This window comes from Lontra canadensis, unplaced genomic scaffold, assembly GCF_010015895.1.
Source record: "Lontra canadensis isolate GAN:19392208 unplaced genomic scaffold, GSC_riverotter_1.0 scaffold72, whole genome shotgun sequence".
In the NCBI taxonomy this organism is placed as follows: domain Eukaryota; kingdom Metazoa; phylum Chordata; class Mammalia; order Carnivora; family Mustelidae; genus Lontra; species Lontra canadensis.
This window is the reverse complement of record NW_022631066.1, coordinates 10397723-10413991: the sequence shown is the minus strand read 5'-3', so window position 1 is coordinate 10413991 and position 16269 is coordinate 10397723. Positions and strand designations below refer to the sequence as shown.

The 16269-nt window shown below is 46.1% G+C and overlaps 1 protein-coding gene across 4 annotated transcripts in view; it reads right to left on the bottom strand.

The window, feature by feature from the left end:
- FRMD4A (FERM domain containing 4A) overlaps window positions 1-16269 on the bottom strand; it is a 609192-nt gene that overhangs the window by 398491 nt on the left and 194432 nt on the right. The window lies entirely within an intron of this gene.

Sequence of the window (16269 nt, the reverse complement as noted above, 5' to 3'; positions counted from 1 at the left end):
TATCATTTATTTTGAAAAATACCTGTGAATCTCCTTGTTATGATGAAAATTGATACATAGGAAATTTTTTTTGCCATTGTTGAAATGATTTTAATCTGCCAGACACACGTCTTAGAATTCTCATGAGCAGTTACTTTTCTTTTTGATGGTTATTTAAATTTTTTAAAAACTGTGGTAAAATACACGTAACATAAATTTTGCCATCTTAACTATTTTTAAACATACAGTTCAGTAGTGTTAGGTATATTCACATTGCTGTGCAACCAGTCTCCAAAACTATTTTTATCTTGCAAAACTGAAACTCTGTACACATTCAACCCCATTTCTCCCTCCTACAACTTCCCTGGCAGCCACCATTCTACTTTCTGTCTCTGTGAGTTTGACTACTCTAGGAACCTCACTTAAGTGGAATCATATAGTATTTGTCTTTTTGTGGCTGCCTTATTTCACTTAGTATAACGTCCTCCAGGTGCAGAGGCAATATTTTAACTCTTATTTATTTCTGCTTTATAAAATCACAGGCCTCTATACCATGGGTTTCCCTGAGGCATGGATCCATTGAGGATAATGAGAGAATATACCATGCTGTGATTTGGCTCATGATTTTGTTGTTGCCACAGGGTAGTTATAAAATGCACACATGTCCAGCTTAGGGATTACCTGAGCCTTACACATGCTTTCCTCCAAGACAAGAGTTACTTATAAAGCATTGCTACATCTTCCTTGGATAGATTCCTAAGCTTGAAATGTTATGGTCGGTTTTACTATGGGAGATAGCAGAGTACAGAAATCATTAAGTCTGAATTTTAATAAAATCAATCCATTAGAAGAAATTGATTATTAAACATACCTATCAAGGCAAACCAACATGTGAAGAACCAAAAAGAATAAAACATGATCCTTGCACTGAGAAATTGGAAATCTTATTGATAGGTAAACACAATAAAAAAAATAAAGTATATGCTATAGACTGAATATTTGCTGCCCCCCCCCCCAATTCATACATTAAATCCTAACATTATGGTGATGATATTTGGAGGTGGGCCTCTGATGGTGATTAAATCATGAAGGTGGAGCCCTCATGAATGGGATTAGTGACCCTTTAAGATATCCTCAGAGAAATTTCCTGCCCCTTCAGCTATTTGGAGACACAGCAAAAAGATGGCTGCGTATAAACCAGGAAGCAGTCTTCACCAGACACCAAATCTGCCGGCACCTTGATCTCGGACTCCCAGCCTCTAGAACTGTGAGAAATAACTTTCTGTTATTGATAAGCCACCCAGTTGATTGTATTCTTTTATAGCAGCCTGAATGGACAAAGACAGTTTACAGTAAGAGCATAAGAGACTGGTCACAGGATTCTATCACTAACCAACAAACTGATGGCTAACAATGAAGTGCTATGTACTCCAGGGAAGGAGGATGTCCTGCAGGCAGGCAGAGTTGAGAGCAGGTCTCACATACAGCCGCTAACACATTGTAGGTGTTTAAGGATTACTGAAGGCAGGAAGGAAGGTCAGGGTTTGAAAAGGCAGAGAGAATGATGTCAGAGATTTGTGGCCTGAGGAATGGCATGAGCAAATGCTTGGTGTGGGAAAGTTCATGAATGATTTGAGAAACGGGAAGCAGACTGGTTTGTCTAAAGGAAGGGGACAGCCACAGAGGTGTCTGGAGACGAAGGTCAGATATGTGAATGTGGGCCCTGTGGGGGAGGGCTTGGAGCAGCTGAATCTGTTTTTGAATTTAATTATCTAAGTAATTAGGAACTATGAAGATGGGTGAACAGGAGTAACATGATTAATGTGGCACTTTAGGACAATTAATCTGGCAGACTAGTGAAGAGAAGAGAGTGGAAGACAGAGCTGTTGAGAACTCTTCACTGTGGTCTAGAGGTGGCCATGTCTGTGTTTCCTCTGAGTCCATTAAAAAAGAATGAGATGGTCTTGAAGAGAGAACACTAGCTCTACTGGGACCTCACCATCTTCACACTTTGGGTTAGACTTATAGGAGGGGATAATTAAACTTTATTTCTTTCCAAATTCAAATGTTATGCTTCCATCTCCACCTTCACTCAATGAGCGTAATTATTGTAATTGAGGAGACATACAAAGGCGTTATTGAGTGTGTGCTAATTGTGGAATACACACCAAGAGGGCGGCCATGAACAATCTGTTGTGGAGGCACTAGGGGAGAGGAGTTTATGTATCCATACAGATTTGTACTTAAAATCCCTTTTAATGACATTTATGTTCTGCCTACTTTCAGGAGGTCAGGCTTTGACATCCTAGCTGGCAGTGAGAGATTCCTTCTTTGTCCTTGGTTCTCTGTGCTTATGTTTTCCCAGAGACACTTGTTCAGAGGTATGGTTGGGTAGATCTGAGTGTCTTGGCCAAATACTTAGCTTGACCTTATCCCCGTGGCTTCTAACTTTCCAAATACTGCATTATCCTAGATATATCTTAACCTCATCTTTCAGAGCTCACTTCCCAGGTCACACACTTGCCTCAGATGTAAGCCAGGGACTAGTGCTAAGCAGACGCCCTAGGAAGAACCAAAAGAAGTAGCCTAAGTCCATGCTCCAAAGCCTATGTCTATACGGAGGCTTCTCAAGCTCTCACTTGGAGCCGATTTATTCTTACATTTAAACACAATTCTAAAAAGCCCATTTTTTGTTTCCTTAGTTCTCATCCACTTATAACCTGTCATTTAGGAGAAACAGACCCATGAGGTGCAGAATGACCACTGATAATGTGGGAGCAGCCAGAAAAATGTTTCCAAGCAGGAACAACGGTCATGTAACTATCAGATATAAGAAAGGATGACCATACACTTATTTGAGTCAACTAAAATTTTTGAGAAATATAAGAGGTAAGAGAGCAGGGAGCGAAATCTGAGTATACAGAGTGAAACCCCCTTCAGAGAGTTTCTGAATCCAACAGGTCCACTGGCAGGTGTCCTGGCTTACCAGCTCCCCCTTGAAGCTGCCAAAACTAGCACAGGACCTGTCATGGTCATTTACACACTGGATGCTTTAGGGCAAGCTCTGAGTGGACTTGTCAGAAGCTACAAAGAGGGGTGCCTGGGTCGCTCAGTGGGTTAAGCCAGTGCCTTTGGCTCAGGTCATGATCTCAGGGTCCTGGGATCGAGCCCTACATCGGGCTCTCTCCTCAGCAGGGAGCCTGCATCCCCCCTCTTTTTCTCTGCCTGCCTCTCTGCCTACTTGTGATTTCTCTATCAAATAAGTAAGCAAAATCTTAAAAAAAAAAAAGGTACAAAGAAACTACAGAAGAGGAATGAACAGGTGCAGAGGGAGTTAATAAATAATCATCTACCTATCTGTGACACTCCTGACATGTACTTAACTCATGCACTCACCCACCCAGCAAACAGCTTAGACCACCTTGTACACTCCAGGAATTGTGTTGTATTCTAGGGACACAGCATGAGAACCTTACAATCTAGAACAGCCCCATCTGGAAGTCCAGTGTGTGATTCATACTTAAAACACCTTAGTTTAGAAGAAGCATTTTGAATTGTATAGCAGCCACATGTGCAAGTGGCTACTGCACTACTACATGCACGCAGTTCCAGGCACAGCTGGCTACTCCTCGATCACTGCATATGCAAAGGTCTCAAGCCATCTTTGGTTGGGCTCTTTGGAGCTTATTGTGCAGCCCTCATAAAATCACAAATTACATAGGAAAAATCATAAATAATTACTATTTTACCTAATTACATATACTATGATGAGTCTTTCAGTCTTTCTACCATAGATTAAGGTATTGCTTATATGACTGTTCTCTATCTCATTCACAGAAATCACTATAAAGTTCTATTTAGCTCTCCTGAACTCCAGCCAACTGTCCATCAGCATCTCTGGCTGTACTGTATTCTCTTAAAAAATAAAATAAAATAAAATAAAGGAAACACCTTGACCATAATAGACATTCAATAAATATCTTTGAATGAAAGACTGAAGAAATGTCTTGTGAATGTTATCCACACTTATTCGTTTCAAAGCACCAGGAAAACAGCACCAATATTCAGAAACATTTTCAATCCCAGAGCATTAGTTGCTTTTCTCCCCAGGCTCACACCGCTTTCATGCATATAAGTGGAGGGGTTGGTTAGGGCAATTTCATGCCTTGCCTCTTTGCTCTGTCCTGTGAGAACTAGAGATGACACAGAAAAGCAGGGACAAATTCCGCCCCAGATGCACGTGCAGCATCTGTCAGGAAGACCTGAACATGGTCACAACAGCTTGGATTTAAAGGAGGCATGCACACCGTGGGTGGTTTTTGCATGTTTGTTCCTCTGTTAAATTCAAATTGGACCCACTGGACCTGACGGGCTGAATGGACTTAATCACATGTTACGCCTCTTGTGTTTGCTATGGCAGCTGAAAGCGGATATTGAGAGTCACCCCAATAATGGGATTTCCCAAGCTCTGATGCTGCAAGGACAGAAGCTGTGGTGGCAGAAACAGAAGTTCAGATGGCAGGACTCAAAGGCAGAGAGAAGTCTTGGGGTCCTTGAACTCAGCTTCCTTGATGTGCAAAGGCCCCATTTACTGCAGCTTTATAAATAAGCAATAAACAAAGGCCATCTCATAAAAACATTTGCCCAGCTTACCCTCCCTCTATAAATAGTAGAGTGAACTCAGACCAGCACCTGGCACCATTTACAGCCACCCACCGTCAATTACGCCTGGTTTTCAGAAGATAGGTAATGGCTCTTGGCCAAGCAGACCTAAGGCATCTCTTACATCAGATCTGACTTCGCGCCAAGGTTTACTTGGGCTCCCTTTCTCATTCTGATTTTGGTTAAAAGCATGGCTCTGCGGCCACCAGGAGAATGCACCTGGCAGACCGCCTATAGCCAAGAGCACACATGATGGTGGGCTGTCTGCTGTGTGTTGAAGTCCATTGCTGTGTTTGCCCTGAGGCCTCACCATGCACAGGTTGCTCCCTGCCAGTGACTGAGTCCAGCACAGGTACTAACATAGACCCGTTGCAACATAGACATGACACTGGACTCCTATGGCCAGTTTAGGCTCCAGTACCCCCAAGGACTTAAGCACTCTGCATGTCTGCACACAGCTTAGGATGCTTCTGCCCAAACCTCTCTTCCTGTCCTAGTCTGTTTGGGCTGCTGTAAGAGACTGACAACAGAAACGTATGTCTCACAGTTTTAGGGACTCAAAGTCCCTCCAGCAAGGCCAGGTGAAGAGCCTCTTCTGGGTCACAGAGTTCTTCTTGTAGTCCTACAAGTTGTAACGGGTTGGGAGGTCACACTGGAGGCTCAAGTATAAGGCGCTAATCCCATATGTACGGGCTCCACCTTCATGACTCAATCACCTCCCAAAGGTTCTGCCTCCTACTACCCTCACCTTAGGGCTTAGAACTTTAGCGCATGAATTCGGAGAGGGGCGGGGGATACAAACATTCAGACCATAGTGTGCCTTCCCCTTTACTCAAGGTCGGACTTACGTTGTCTTTGGGGAAGGGCTCTCCCAACTAGCTTGTCCTTGTCTCCTTTCACATGGGCAATTCCCCTAATAAAATCCTTGCTGTATATCCTGGTCTTGGTGTCTGCTTCTTACAAGACCTAGACTCACATAGGCTCCTTTTTGGTGACCCGGGAAAAGTCACAAGTCCATTCTAAGGCAGGGCCTGAAGAGGACCTCACACATAGAAGGCATTCAAGTCATACTGACTAAATGAATGAGGGAATGAGAGACCCTTACACTCCAAGGAGGTGGCGCTAGCTCTGAAGATGGATCTTATTATGACATTGTGCAAGTGACAGTGCAAGTGCAAGTGACAGTCTGATGAATTCCTTATCATTGGGGCACCACCTCCACACCTAAGGAAGCAGAAGTCCCATTTTCTGAAGGTTGATGGGGACTTCCTCAAAAGCCACGGAGGCTGCAGTGATTCTCAATTTCTGAGATTCTACCTTGGAATTTAAGCAGCCTACTTTTTTGAACTCCATGTTCTTAAGGCATGGAACACTTCCTTTCTACCCAGTGGGGCCAGAGAAAGGAGGCCTCATCAAGAGGCCAATATTGCCAAGTAAAGGCTGAAGTTAAATACGAGTGAGACAGGTTGGTTACCCTGGGGAAGGGAGGATGGGAGGAAAACTAGAAGGAGAGTTTGAGGAGGAGGCTCCTATCTCAATGTGAATCGTGAGGGCACCTATTGATGGAGTGGAGACCTGTACTTACCCCCAAAAGGCACTCTTGTGACCCCCAGAGGCATATTAAGGTAACCTGGAAGTCTGGGGCAGCTGCGGTATGTTTCCTTGTCTGTGGAACTGTGACCTGCCTAAAACCTGGGGTAAAGCGCAAATGTCCTAAATATTCAAGCAGTTAGTGGTGAATGCGGAACCTGAGAGACAAGACTGCAAAGGATGGATGGCGGAATTGCCCCAGCGTGTCAACGCTAAACACTTCTTACACCCCCATCTCCGGATCTAGGGCCCAGGAATCTGAATCTGAACACGCGTCTAAAAAATTATTGGCCCTAAATGTAGTCTACATGACCACTGTTAAAGACACTACAATTGGTGATCTTGAGAGAGTTAAGGCTATTTTTGGCAGGAAACCATAGAGGAGAGATTCCAGACAGAAATTTAACTGCAAAGAACTTCCACTGTGAGTCGAATAGAATCAAAACTCCTGGGCCCTTCTTCCTCTGAATGCCCAGAGTGTCAGAGGCCACTAGCCCCTATTAGTGGGGAGGTAGGAAGAAGGACAGCAGATGTTTACAAGCAAAGACTTTAGGGAAGTGGCAGGAGGGTTGGACAATGGACCCATTGTCAGAGTCTGACAGTGTAAACTGCCTGTTATGAATAATGTTATAGACTGCAACACTGTTGATAGATTTAAGCCTCATTTCATCTCACAGAGGCATGAAAGAGAAACAGCCAACAACTAACCTCCTTCCTGTTTGGGGCATGCCCACTGGAAGAGTCTCGGTGGGCCAGAGGTAGTTTCCCACCATAAAAACTGAAAACAGAGGGCACTCACTGGCCTTGCCAGCCTCCCTGTTGTAGGGTGTGGGCACTGGACCTGCGTACATGCACTGACCTTAGACCTGGAGTCAGGGGCTGGTGTCACAGAGCCCTGGACACTGAGAAGCAACCCCAGTGGGAGAGCTTATGGCCCCAGGGCACGCTAGTGAGGACATCTCTGAATGGGTTTCCAGGTTTGGCATCTCTGGGGTGCAAGCTGCAGTATCTGGGCTTGGTGAAGAGGCAGTGGGATCCTCAGGGGACCCTTTTGGTGGTGGGATGTGGGGCTTCTTTCCTGGCCACACGACCCTTAAAAACCAGCCTTTCTCTGGCTGGGTCCTCTGGAAATTCTGTAGCCTCCTGAGTGGCCTCATTTTTAACAAATTTCCTTCTTGCATGACCAGCCAGATGTGCTTCTGCAGTTAGAACTAAGCACCCCAGCCGGCTGAAGTCGTCTTTTGTGGTAGGAGTCCTCGGTTTCCGGTTGAGCCTGCAGCTCTGGGGAGGTGGCCTGCCAGCAGCCAGGGCAAGCCAGGTGAGTGCTGGGCCGACCTGGCACAGCATGACTCATCCTTGCTCCTGCTGACACCAGAGCTATAGGCTTCTGCGGGACCATCTTCTGCACAGGAGGGGATGGTTGGAAAGGAAAGAATGGTCCTTTCCAACAGGACTTGGTCCTATAGTACAAGTCCCTGTCCTCTGCAGGAGACAGCTGGCAGCAAGGGCAGGGCTCTGTGTCCCCTGGGTGGGATTACGCCCCAGGGAACTCCCTGGCTTGGTGCATTTGCAGTGGGGCAGTTTTCAGGACCTGCAGGGGGAGAGGGTGGGCTGGAGCACACCTCCCTGACATTCAGAGTTTACATTCCCTTGCCCAAGATGTTCTTTAGGAACAGATGCTGGGCCAGTGACAGTGAGGTTTGCTGTGATATATTGACAGCGTTTTTGAAGCAGATCAGGGAGCAGTGGTGAGGTTACCCCAATGCAAAGCTTCAAATCAACCTGTCTCTTTTACATTTGGAATGTCGTGTGATTAATGGGGGCCCGTAGCACAACAAATGAGAGGAGGTGATATGGTGTGGGCTGCTCTCTGTTCTGATTAAGTTATTAATCACTCCTTAATTATGAGAGACAGAAATTTGTCTCTTGTCCCGCAGACCTTCTAAAGGACATATTCAGGGCTGACAGTTTGGAGGAGAGATGGTTTCCAGCTTTCCCAAAAGCCCAGTACCACACAGGGTTGGGAGGAGGTATGAAATCTGCATATGCCTCTTTAAGTAATGAGTTCCCTAGGACAAGGCAGGTGATGGCTGTTCCAGGAATATACAATGTCGGGCAATTTAAGGCAGCTTGCTCCTCCATTCTTACAGAGATATAATGGGCATCTTAGCGAGGAAGCTCATTGTAGGGTGTGTGTTGCCATCTGGGTGACTAGGCACGAGGTGGCCATGCAAGTGTGTGGACAGAGCTATCTGCAGCTTTTCCTTCCAGCATGGGCCAGACCGTGGGTCCACTTTTCTCCCATCTCGCAGGAGACAGACAGCTAAGCCATTCTGAAGTGTGTTCCTTCCTATCCCTCATCATTCCCTGATACCACAGATCAGCCAAATGACATCTTCGTCTCCCAAAAGGAGTTCACCCGCCATTTCACACACGCTGCTTGCTCTGCAGTCTGAGTCTTCAAACTTCACTCTCTGCCTTGTTTATTCCTTTCATATGCATAAACTCGGATCAGCGTTAGTACCTCCAGGAAGCCTTCCCTGATGTCCCTGCCTGATGCCCATAACCTCTCCTGTGTTCCCAGAAGAGCTCATTCATACCCACAGTCTCCAGGCACCAGGCTGCTCATCTTCCCTTCTGGATGTTGCACTTTTTGTGAAGACAAATGGTTTTACTCAGTCTGTGACACCAAGTTCCTCCACATCAGTTTATCTGTCACTACAGCTATTGCTACCTTCACAGACACACCAGCCTCTTATCCAAGGGCCGTGTCTCCTGGCTGATGTCCCTTCTTGTGACTCTGGGGAAAGTCACTTCCCTCTCCTCCCTGTCTTGGAAGTAGTAGGACTGGAGAGTGGTTTGGTCAGTGTGATCTCACTCTGCTATAGCTTAGGTCCGTGCTTTTCCACCTTTAAAGTACATATAAATCATCTGGGGGTCGAATCAAAACACAGGTTCTGATTTCAGCAGATCTGGGTGGAGCCAAAGATTCTGAGGCTCTAACAAGCCTGCGAGTGGTGCCAATATTGTTGGTTCACAGTCCACACTTTGAGGACCTGGAATTTAAGAAGCAGGGTGCAGCTATCATCAAGTGTTCCCTAAAGAGGATATCACCTACAGGTGTGACAGAGCATGACCAGATTGCTTGGTGCCTTCATTCCAGATATTCTGGGGCGAAGATGAGACTCTGAATTTCCAACAAGTTCTAAGGTGATGTTCATGCTGCAGTACTAGGGACCACGTGCTGAGAGCCACTAGCTTCATGGCTAAAATTTTGCACTGGGGAGCCATTCGTGCCAGCTTTGAAACCTGGCTCTGCCACTCATTTGTTGTGCAAACTTGAGCAAATTAACTTCCTGGTGCCTCCATTTCCTCCTGAGTTAAATGGAGATGATGCCGGTAATAGTATCGCCCTCACAAAGTGTTCTTAAGCACTACCTTAATGCTTGGCAAGTGTGTTGTGTGTCAGAGGGAGCTGCTGCTGTTATGTGATTAGAGTGTGCAAGTGTGGGCTTCAGAGGGAGAGCGACTTGGGTTCTAATCCTTGCTCATCTCTCTATCTATCTACCCCCTCTGTCCCTGGCCAGATAACCTCTCTAAGCTTCCTGGTCTCCATCTGCTGAATGGAAATCACCGCACTTGCTTCACAGAGGTGCCCGGGCATTAAATGAGAAAATGCAGAGAAAGCATTACAGGACTCCAGTGAGTAACGCTGCACCCGCACCAGGCGGATTTTAGTGTGCTCTTGGCCTGCCCCGCTGAACAGGCAGTCGGCCAGGCCTCCTCTGCTGTGGCATTTTCCAACTGCAGAGCAGCTGTAGGATCCCACCAGCCTATGGGGCACTGCTGTGAGCCCAGGCTTGCCCTATATCCTCGCTCTGCCCCAGAAGCCTTCCTTCCTGCCAGCATCTTTGGGTTTATGCACGAACCTTTCAGCAGTTGCATCCAGTTTCATTTCTGTGAACAGCTGGGAGGAATAACTTTGTGAAAATAGCCAAAACCCACAGGATTGGAGAGCTCCCATCTCCTCCTGACATACGGAGACTGGATGTCTCTGGAAAAGCCAGCTTCCTCTGCAAGTGTCTAGGGCCACCTTACTGGGCTCTCCCCCAGCTCTCCCCCATCTTTATTCCCGGTTGTGAAGGGACCCTGGGCTGAGTCTTCTTTCTCAGTAGTGTTCCTCATATAGCCTTTCTTCAGTAGAAAAGCCTCCTGTGTGCTAGAAATCCCACTTACCTTCCAGAACCTTTGAGAACTGTGATGTGCTTTGGCTCCTGTCCTAGGAGAGAGGCCACTGGGCTGTCTGGAGCTGAAGTTTAAGTTTAAATATCCACTGTTGTTACTACATCTTCTGTGCCATGTTTTCTCCTCCTCGTGCTCAGTGTTCACGAAGGTTTGCTTGTGTTCAGTGGCCCCCTTTGTCTTTCAGACTGATGGGACATTTTATTTGCAATGCACCATACAATCCATTTAGTCTTCCAGGGTGCCTTACGAGAATACCGAGGGTTGTGTAAAATGCTCCAGAGAGGCGGGTTTAGGGCAAATATTTGGCCAAGAGACCACCAAACCACACCGGTATCCCCCTGCAACCCGGACACCACTAGTCTCCAGAGTTTCAGTCAGTGAAACTGTTTCCTGAGCTGATATTACAAATACACTTACCCAGGAGACTGCAGGACCTCCTTACTCAAGCAGAGCAGTGTGGTCTAGTCAGACAGACTCCAGAGACAAAAATTTAAGTTCCGACCTCTCTGCAAACTCCTTTTGTGCCTTTAGCTATGATAATAACTACAATATCTGGTGCTGAACACTTGCTCTGTGCAAGGTACCATCGTTGTTGCTTGATCTGTGGTTCCCACAGCAGCCCTGCAAGGTAGGTGTTAATATCCCCACTTCACCGAGTAGAAAACTGAGGGTCAGAGGGAGTGAAATTGCTTAACATGTAGTAAGCAATGGGGCCAGAGTCCAACAGGATTCTATCCAATACCGACATGTTCCTTTCCCTACCTGTATAAAAGGCAGGTGCGGAGAGGGTATGAACTCTCTGTCCCCTCTGGATGGGTCCTTCCCTGGTGGTCAAAGTGGGCCGTGTTAGCCTGTGACTACAATTATAGGCCGTATGAAGAGCAGGAGAGAGAGAGAGGGAAGAGGTGCTGCTTGCTTTGTAACATCAGTTTTTCAGCGCAGGGGAGCATGAAGCCCTATGTAGGGCTGTTTCCAGCTTCCCTTTTACAAATGAGGTTGAAGAAAGTAAAGTTAATGAAGCAACACAGCTATGATGGGGAATGCAGCAGGAAGTAATCAAGCCCGGGACAGTGGGACGGTTGCCATGACATTCCAAAGCATGCACCATGATCACCATCTATGACTATTCCTTCCCTTGATTGATGGCCAGTTGCCTCTCTTTGCTTGTAAGCAAATGTGATAACAATATTAAGCAATTACAAGTAATATCCCCCAGCTGCTTCTTCACTGCCTCTGAAATATTATTTTGCATCTGCCCAAATAATTGGAAACCTAATAACAAGGATGGGAACAGCATATGCCCCTACCTTTCGAAGAAAAAAGGATAACAAGCCCCCTCTTTCTAGGACATTCAAAGATGCCATCACCCTGCCAAACAGCCCAAGGCTTGCAAAGGTCCTGCTGCATTTGAAGAAGCTTGCTGGATGAACCCTGTGAACATGCACCCACTGGAGGCATGATCAGGAGTGAGGGTTGCTGATGAGGTGGGCTGGGTTAGCTCCAGGGTTAGAAGACAACTTTCCCACCAGTGTGAAGCTATCTGATCTTTATAACGCTACAGGCCAGCTAAATCCACCAAATGTTTATCCACTACTTCCTGGGGACAAAACAAGAATTTGCCATCGGGAATGCGGTCTCTCTCTCCCTCTCTCATACAGACACACAACCATGCATGCACATGCGCACTTATCTTCTGCTGTGTCAGAGCTCTCGGGTTGGTCTAAGGAGGAAATGTGAACGTTATTAGTAAGTAAGTTCAATACAAGGAGGACTGTGATTAATAGGACAACACGGGGACCAACAGAGTACAATGAAAGCAAACAAGAAGTGGGGATGAATTCTGACTCACTTTAATTTATGGAACCAATTTGGAACACTGCATGAACGTCTGGTCTGAATGACTCTCCTTTTCTCCAGTATTTTCTATCTCAGCAACGGGAACCACCATTTAGCCAGCCAGAGGTCAAACCTGGAAAAATGAATATTCTTCCCTAAGACTATCTTCTTCCTCATCTGATGTCTATAAACATCATCAAGTCTTATTCACTTTTATCGGCTAAATTTCTCCCCATTTTTTTCCCAACCCTGCTAGCACTACATTGGCCACAAGACAATCACCAGCAGCTGAGGCAACCAGCAGCCTTGTTCACCTACAAGAATATGTCCCCTCCTTTGGTCTGCTTGGGCAACTTACGCCATGGACCATTCCTGGGTCAATAGCAATTGCTAGAGAAAGACTACAAGGTAGTAGAATAATCAGAAAGTCTTTCTAGAACAGGGGAGTGTGCAGATGTCTAAACAAAACGTGGATTTTATAGGAAGGAGAAAGAAGAGAAAGCTTTCTTGGGGGAAAAAAACAATAGCAATTTGCCTCAGGGAAAAGGTACCAGAGGAGAATAAATCATAATTAGTAATTTGTCATATTATATACTTCTTGTAGTTGCTGAGTTCCCAGGCACTACACAAAGCCATCATTTATTCATGTGGAAAGTATTTAAGTGGCAGACACTAGGGATACAACACTGAGCAAAAATCCACAGACTTCCTTCCCTCACAGGGCCTGGAGTCAACCAGAGAGGACTGACATTAATAGGGTTACATAATAAGGGAAAGGGCAGCCCTGCTACAGGGAGGAGACCCATGTACATTACAGGAGCCTCTGGAAGCAGAGCTGATGCCAGGAAAGAGTTAGGAAGGCTTCCCTGAAGAGGTGGCACTTGAGCTGAGACCAGGAAGATAAAGAGGGAGGGGGTGGTGGGGGAGGCTGAACCAGGAGGGTGGCCCATGAGTGGAGAGAAGGGAAACCCTAGGTTCTTGAAATTACAGTTGAGCTGCTGCATTTATCAGTGATAGCTCTTGTCTAACCTCTGGACTTCTTGTTTTGTGAGGTTATATATTTCCTTTTTATTTAAGCTCATTTGAGTTGGGGTCTCTTGAAAGGAAAAGCAAATTAAGAGACACTGAACTTACCATACCACAAGGTAGAGAGGAGCCTTCACCATACTTTGGGGAAGCTAAAGACAGAGAAGGTTTTGAGCACCCAGATAAGAGGCCCTAGCATGTGAGTTTGTGGATGGCTTCCACAGCCAGACTACCCAGATTCATTTCCTGGCTTTGTGACTGCATCTTCTCTGTGCCTCAGTTTTCTCACCTGTAAAATGGGATAATGATAGTATCCGCCTCTGTCTCCAAGACCCTTCACAAGTGGACCAACTGCCTACCTTTACAGCCTTTACTCAGAACCCAACTTCCTATGATCTTCCAGTTGGATCACTCATGATTCCCTCAACTTGCTCATGTTTTTCTCTTCCCTGCCTTTGCTCAAAATGTATTCTTTCCCCAGAATAAACCTCCTACTGAAGGATCCAGCCCATCCTCCAAAAATTCACTCAGATTTCACCTCCAAAAGCCATCCTCAATTACCCCTAGCCATATCTACTTCCTCTAGGCTCACTTTTATACACAGGCCATTTTTCCTGTCACTTCTCATCTCTCACTTTCTTGTATGGTTATAGGCACATGTGATTCTTCCCTCTTCTTCAGCGTGATGTTACTGAGGGCAAATGCCATTTGCATCATCATTGTATCCCCTCTAAATCCTAGGCACTCAAATCTGATGCAAATGTTGGTATATTTTCCCCATGAAAATAAAGTAAATTTGCTGGTTAGGACATGGTTTTGCATATTGTAGCTGAGCAAATTCAGGATGTATGGTTTCCTGCCTCCCAACTCGGTGTTGCCAACATTACTGCAGATGAGTCCTCTAGTTTGTGATGAGAAAATGCAGTGGTGGCTCTGCAGATGGTAAAGCATTTCATGTATATGAATTGCTACCATCATCGTCAACACTGTCTCCGTGACCACCACCATCCCTACACTTCAGGCCTGACACCATCCTCAGGGGGACACAGTGCCCCTTTGGCCTCATTTCTCACCTGCCCTACATGCCTCATCATTGGATTGTGGCATTAGATAAGATCCAATGTGAAAACGTGGTGCATGGATGGAAGCTACACTGTTCCTTTCTTAGCTGAGAAAATAAGCTGCATCGGCAAGTCTGCATATCGACGGTGCAAGTGCTTCCCCCAAATACCAAGTTTCTTCCTCCCCTGGCCTGTCCTCTGCAAACCTCTGCCTTGCCTGATAGCAATGGAATTTCTACTGATAGCAGCTCTATCCCCGGAGCCTTCATTCCCTCTCCCTTTTTGCACCATTGTGAATGGTAGTGAAGCATCTCATTATAGCATATATAGTTAATAATTCAAGGAACCAAAGTATAGAGACATTTTTTTCTTTGATCATTTGATTTAAATCAGAAAAAAAAAAAGCAAAGCAAATAAAAACAGTTCTTCTGAGGACTGCAGGGTTGCTTACTGATTAAAAATCACCACTGCTTTACAACAATGTCATTATTATTCTTAGATGTATGTGAACTGTAGAACACAATTTAGGCTCAGCAATTTAAAAACTAGCTCAAAGGCACAGAGAGGGTCAATACCAGAGTGGAATTACCACTCGAGAGAGAAGCCTAACTTTAGATGGTGCCCTGCTAAGAAGGAGGTCTCTGGGGGGCCCATCTGCTGGGCAGGAGGCCAGTCCCTGGAAACAGAGGCATCTGCACATTACCAGCCTGGGGAGGAGGGTCACTTCTAACACATGTGCTGGTGGCACCAGCTAGTCAATTCTATGTACTACAGCAGAATTGACCTAGTCCTTTTACCTCATGTTTCAGCACTCCTGGGAAAAATCTAAAACATAAGACAGGAAGTCTTACCCTTGGGTGATATTAACAGCTTTCATTAACATTAAACAACAGGAAGTCAGTGGTTGATATTTGAAGTTGGCAAACCTCTTTGCCCATATGCTGCCAAATGTTCCATCTTGCAGGCACCTGGTAGCTAGCTTTCTGTGGCTGAAGCTTTGGAGAGATGTTCTGTCTAGCTCCTTCCGTGTTGCCACACGCCCTCTCGGTTCTCATGGCTCCCAGGGAGGTGGGGGTGGGGGGCTGTCCTTACTGCCAGGCTCCCTGGGCTGTGCTCCAACCACTGTACCCAGGCTGCTTCAGGGCTCATGGACCTGCCCTGCTGGCTCTCCAGCCCAAAGTTTCTTCTTCCCTTAACCCCCCAGGGACAACCATAGATGCACATGTCCCTTTGCTGTCACTAACTTGCCTTTTGGCCCCGCCCTCCGGATGCCTCTGACTTTTGTCTTTACTATATTCAGAGACCTTCTTGGCTCCACTAAACCAGAGGCCCCTCTCTGTGACACTTGCCATAGTCCTAGTTTTATGTTTCCTCCTTAGGGTTTGCTGTGCTGTTTGGTCTGTGCACAGTTGCAGGTGACACTGTCAGAGGCAGTTGAACACGACTCATATTGTAGATTCTCCTTCACATTAGAAAAGCGGGGTGATTATCGCATGCTAAATACTGTGTACCAGCTGCACAGCTTGGGCACAGGCAGGACTACCTATCTGCATGCACACATTTGTAAATACGTGTCTATTTCTTTGACATAGGAAATAAGGCTTTATGCCTTTACCTCAAAACTCCCAACTTCCCACTCCCAGCAGGCCCTGAAGCCTGTTTGATCCTGTGGAGGATCAAACCCCCACAATTTCTGAATTCTCCAATGGGACATTTGACTGGTTGCCAGGTTGGAGCTCCAGCTCCCATCCAAGTGTGATGTACCCATGTGGGGTCTGGCCTCTTTGGTCTACGCCCCTGACAAGCGTGCAGGGTGGTCACTCCTTCGGAGGTGAGCTGTACCAGATAACATCACATTCTCATGTGCCAA